The sequence below is a fragment of the Microcaecilia unicolor genome, chromosome 4 (genome assembly GCF_901765095.1).
Source record: "Microcaecilia unicolor chromosome 4, aMicUni1.1, whole genome shotgun sequence".
In the NCBI taxonomy this organism is placed as follows: domain Eukaryota; kingdom Metazoa; phylum Chordata; class Amphibia; order Gymnophiona; family Siphonopidae; genus Microcaecilia; species Microcaecilia unicolor.
This window is the reverse complement of record NC_044034.1, coordinates 271,974,908-271,980,907: the sequence shown is the minus strand read 5'-3', so window position 1 is coordinate 271,980,907 and position 6,000 is coordinate 271,974,908.

Below are 6,000 nucleotides of genomic sequence, written 5' to 3'. Positions count from 1 at the left end.
CTTGACCCCTAGACTGGGAGTTCGCAGCTGCCGTTTGTCTACCAGGAACCAGTGGGGCAGGAAAGAGTGGGGATCACTCCTGAACTCATCACACCCTGCTCCCTCCCAGACCTATTGGATGATTCAGGGTCTCAGGGGTGGAGGGGCAGAGTCGGCCCTCAGTTAATTGTTATTTAAGGGATAGAATCTAGAGGGGTGGGGTTTCTGTGGAGTGATTATCTTGAAATATGTTAACTCCAGGCCAGGGTTGGAAGGGATAAAGAAACACTTGCCCATCAGGTCACTGAGGTCCACCAGGGAAGTCCAGAGGGTCTCTTTTTTTATTCACTAATGCCCCATGTTAGGGTTGACGGTGAGAATTATAGGCTCTGGAGAAGCCTATAATTTGGGTCAGTAAGGCCCTTAAATCTTGCTACCGCCACACATGAGCAGGAATATGTGAAACTCCTGCCTATAGCAACATACGAGAAATTTCTCAAAGTTTAGCTAAGGAATGTGAATGAATCAAAAACTCATTTGCACCTTATTGCTACATTTTACAAAAATGGGTGCTAATATATGAACATTTTCCTGAGTTAGTTCATAAGACCCTTTGTGAGAGAAAGAAACATTACAGCTATTAAATATCATAGGTACTACGGAAAGAGGGAGCCACAGTTCCTCTTGACTAATAGAACCACTAGGATATCACAGCTTCCAGTAATAATGTTGTGCTAGAAGAGAAAGTAGATTTTGATTTCAATGACTCAAATTCCTAAACCTGTGATCAAGGTGAGTTAAATCTAGGTACAGTAGGTAGGTTCCTGCCCCAGAAAGCATACAAGCTAAGTTAGTAGTTGAAGCTATGAAGGGTAAAGTGATCTGCCCATGGTCTCAAGAAGCCTTTGCCCCTGTGAGGTTGACCTGAGGGTTGCTCCAATTCTACCTCCTCCCACTGATGTCATTGTAGATCTCCATTAAGAGGTAGCCTATAGCATAGAGGGAACAGTGCCTGTGAAACAACTACCTATTGGGCTCAGTAAAGGGCCCTTTTACTAAACTTCAGTAAGCACTAACGCACACTTACTGTACTTAAAATAGCTTTCAGCGGGATTGTCTCAGACATCCTGCAGCAAGATACAAATCTGCCTGCAGTAACCATATGCTAAAAATATTTTAAAATTTTTGTTGGAATAGGTGTGAGAATAGGTGTTCGTGCACTAATCAGCATATCTGCATTACCATGCACTAACTGGTTAGTGCAGGATTACCTCATCAGTCCTTATCACCTACAAAATAGGTGTTGTTGATAAGAGCTAATAGCATGAGAAGTCAATGGAGTAGGGTAAGGGGAATTGTGCTTGCCTCAGGAGTCTGGAATGAGCAGTGGCGTTCCTAGGGGGGCTGACACCCAGGGCAGATCACCGATGCACCCCGCCCCCGGGTGCAGCGCGACCCCCCCCCCCGGCGAAAGGACACCCCCCCCAGCGAAGGAACCCCCTCCAGGTGCACGCCGCTGGAGGGGGGGTGCCTTGCGCCTGTCCGCTTCGTTCGTTTCCATGCTCCCTCTGCCCCGGAACAGGAAGTAACCTGTTCCAGGGCAGAGGGAGCACAGAACAAACGTAGCGGACAGGCACGCGGCACCCCCCCCAGCGGCGTGCACCCGGGGCGGACCGCACCCACCGCCCCCCCCCCCCAGGAACGCCACTGGGAATGAGATGTTTATGAATATGAATAGCTGTGTGAAAAAGATCTTCGGTTGTGCAATATGGCTCACAGTCAAATGTCAATAAAGTTCTCTGTTGACATTTGACTCTTGAGGCAGGGGCTCCGTGCCGAAACATGGTTCCATGTCGAGTCTAGAAGGTGTATTCTTCGAAATAAACACTGTGTCTGGAGACCGCTCTGTTTCCCTTGTGTTCTTGGACGTGCCATCCCCCTTACCCTACTCCATTGATTTCTCATGCAGTACTGTTGTCATTGACTTCTTACGCAGCTGCGTTCGTAGGGACTGGTGTTCCTCCACTTTGCATGGTTGTTTCCTCCAACATGACTGCATGGCCATTAATAGAAAAGATAGAAAATCAGCCATTTTCTGGCCACAGTAAAAATGGCCTTAGCACGCAGGAAAACCCTGCATCAGGGCACGCTAAGGCCACTTTTTACCACAGCTTAGTTAAAGAACCCCTAAGTAAAATTAAACTGTGGAATGGAACTGAACCTTTTGTGACTATGCTTACCTGGGATGATAGGTAAAATCTTAGAATTCCATTGGAGTTATTCTAAACGTGACTGAATGGACATCAGGAAATTTTGTTCTAACCATAAGCCCCATACAGATGCCATTATTTTATATTGTTGCATCTCCGTTCAGCTGACTTGAACTGTACCCAATTTTTTTCTGTTTGTTGCTACATTGAATTTGCAAGTGAAAACAATTTTACTGAGCTCATTATAATGCAGAGACATAAAACATAGAAAACGAAAGACCTATATGGCCTTTATCTGCCATCTAGTCTACTAATGCATACAATCTACTATCTCTTCATACCCCTAAGAGGTACTACATGCTTGTCCCATGCTTTCTTGAATTCAGATACAGTCTTCACCAGGAGGCTGTTCCACACATCCACAACTTCCTAGTAGTGCTCTAGAAATGTTAAGTAGTAGTAGTAGTAAAATAGTATATTCTCCTCCTGTGCATTTATGGAGATATTTAAATATCACTATCGTATCTCATCTCTCCCACTTTCTTCTAAAATATATATACTGGGTTCTATAAGTCTGTCTCCCTATGCTTTGTGACCAATACCACTGACCATTTTAATAGCCGCCCTCTGGACCAACTCCATCTTTTTGAAGGTGTGGTCGTTGAACTGTGTTCTTGTCTGACTGTCCATACACTAACTACTGCAAAATACAACAAGCACCCAGGGAAACAGCTAACAATTCTATGAAAACTAAGTTAATTGTTCTAAGGAGTGCTACCCTGGCCCTCAATTGAAGTCCTAAGCATCTAAAATTTGATAGCTTGTTAGGCCTTGAATCTGCCTGGGAGAGTCTGTGGATTTTACCTCCTGTGCAGCTGTTTTGTGTTATGCTTGCATTGCTGCAACCTATACTGTGCTGCAAGCAGAGAAGAAGTGAATCGATTTTTTACTCGTTCCAAAAGTACAAAGACTAGGCGACACTCAAGGAAGTTACATGGAAATACTTTTAAAACAAATTGGAGAAAATATTATTTCACTCAAAAATAGTTAAGTTCTGGAACTGTTTGCCAGAGGATGTGGTAACAGTGGTTAGCATATCTGGGTTTAACAAAGCTTTGGACAAATTCCTGGAGGAAAAGTCCATAGTCTGCTATTGAGACAGATATGGGAAGCACCTGCTTGCCCTGAGATTTGTAGTATGGAGTGTTGCCACGATTTGGGTTTCTGCCAGATACTTGTAACCTGTCTTGGCCACTGTTTGGAAAACAGGATACTGGGCTAGATGGACCATTGGTCTGACCCAGTATGGCTACTCTTATGTTCTTAGGATTTAGGGCCCTATTTACTAAGGCGCGCTAGCTCTTTTACCGAGTGCTAAAAATTAGCACGTACCAACACTAGAGACACCCATAGCACTGTAGATGCACTAAAAACAGCATGGCTTCGTAACCAGGACCCTTAGATTTTATTTTGAGTAATATGACATTAACTAGTTCATAATCTGAATCCCAACCAAAAATAGGGGAACAGGGTTTCAGGGAATCAATTTTGATTTGTACAGAATGTGAATCAGTTTAAATAATTCCAAACCTTTCAGGCTTAGTTCAGATGAATCCCACACTCTATAAATTTGTTTAAAGTCCACATTTACCTGAAGTTAGGATCTAATCTGCATCTTAAAACATTTGAAGTTTAATTAATTAATTGCAGTCCACATTTCCTGAGATTGAAAACCTATTCAGTGTGATTCATAATAGTAAAACAGATTATCATATATGAAAATGTAAATAAACCCCCAGTCCCAACACCTACGACAGTGTCAGAACAGGTTGCTATCTGAAATGCGTGCTTATCAATGGCATTAGAAGTAACAGCTCCTCTAAAGAAGGTCCTATGCTCCACAAACAAACGTCCCCCGTGGTTCTCCCCAGAACAGCGGATCCTTAAGCATCAAGGATGTCAACTGGAAAGAAAATGGAGAAAATCTCATCTAGATTAATACAGGCTCAACTGTAAGAAACACATGACAAAGTACCGCCAGGCCGTAACAATAGCCAAAAAACAATATTTTTTTCAACACATAGAACAAGCTGCAAATTCAACCAAGCAGCTATATAAAATAGTAAATAGCTTACTGCAAACCCCACAACAGAACCAGCCTTCCCAGTCACAACTAACCAGCAATGATTTTGCTACTTATTTTGCCAACAAAATTAAAGGTCTCCATCAGGACCTACAGTCTCATCAAAACTCCTACCACCTAATGAAGAGAACCCTCCCTCTTCCCTGCCATGCACAGCCATCTGGGACTTATTCAGCCAGGTCACAGAGGAAGCTCTTGAAAATATCCTAAAGGTCTATGACCTACAACCTGCTCTCTTAATCCCTGCCCAGGAAAGATTGTAATACGAGTGAGCACAGGCCTCATTGAAGGGGCCACTAAAATTGTTAACTCCTCTCTTATGGAAGGGCAGCTGCCAACAACACTAAAAAGAGCAGTGGTGTGCCCCCTACTGAAAAAGAATTCACTGGAACAGGACAAGCTCAAAAACTACCAGCCAGTCTCTAGCATTCCTTTCCTGGCAAAAATTATAGAACGGACATCTGCACTCAACTCAACGACTGGCTAACTGAAAGTAATTGGCTAGACCCATGTTAATCTGGCTTCAGATCTGGTATGGAATAGAGACAGTCCATGTGTCCCTTCTTGATGATCTGCATAGAAACTGTGACAGGGGATCTGCCTTGATACTAGTGTTGCTCAATCTCTTGGCAGCCTTCAACACTATGGATCATAATATCATGCTTACAAGACTGGCAGAAACAGGTATCAGCAGTACAGTATTTACTTGGTTCAAATCCTATCTGTCAGATAGACAACAATCAGTTCTGTTCAGCAACAGCACATCATTACCTTGGGCACTGGACTGTGGGGTGCCACAAGGATCCATACTGTCTCCAATTTTATTTAACATCTACCTAAGGCCTCTGGCTGAGCTGCTTCAGTCAATGGACACAAAATTCTACCTCTATGCTGATGATGTGCAACTACTCATACCCATTTAACGAGATCTACCCATAGCTCTGAGTAAACTGACTACCTACCTAACCGCAACTCAGGAATGGGCAAACAACAACAAACATTGCCTGAACCCAAATAAAACAGATATTCTTTGGGTACCAAACACAAGTGGACAAATACCCGACTTCAAAATATCTTTTGGGAAGTATGAACTCCCCCTAAAAATTATAGGTCAGAAATCTTGGAATATTGATAGACTTATCACTCACTCTAATCCCACAAATTCAAACAACCTTTAAAAATTGTCTCTATCACATACGGCAGCTACGAAATCTCTCTCCATATATTGAAAAGACGAGTCTGACCACAGTGGTCCATGCCATGATAACATCATGACTAGACTATTGTAATGCCCTGTACACTGGGCAAACCAAAAAGAGCTTGTATCAGCTCCAACTAATTCAGAATGCTGCAGCACAATTGATAGAAGGATGCAATTGGCGTGACCAGGGGCATAGCTATGTGGGTGCATGGGCCCCCGTAGATGTGGCCCTGCCCCCCCCCCCCCCGCTGCCAATCCCTTCGACCCACCCCTTCCCGCCGCCAACCCTCCTCCGCCGCCGTCGGGTACCTTTGCTGGCGGGGGTCCCCAACCCCCACCAGCCGGTCCTCCTCTCCATACAACATGCAGGACGTCACTCACAGAAACAGAAGCCTGCCCTTCCAGATCAGCAACAGGGCCGCGCAGGAGAAGAGGACTTCGGCTGGTGGGGGTTGGGGACCCCCGCC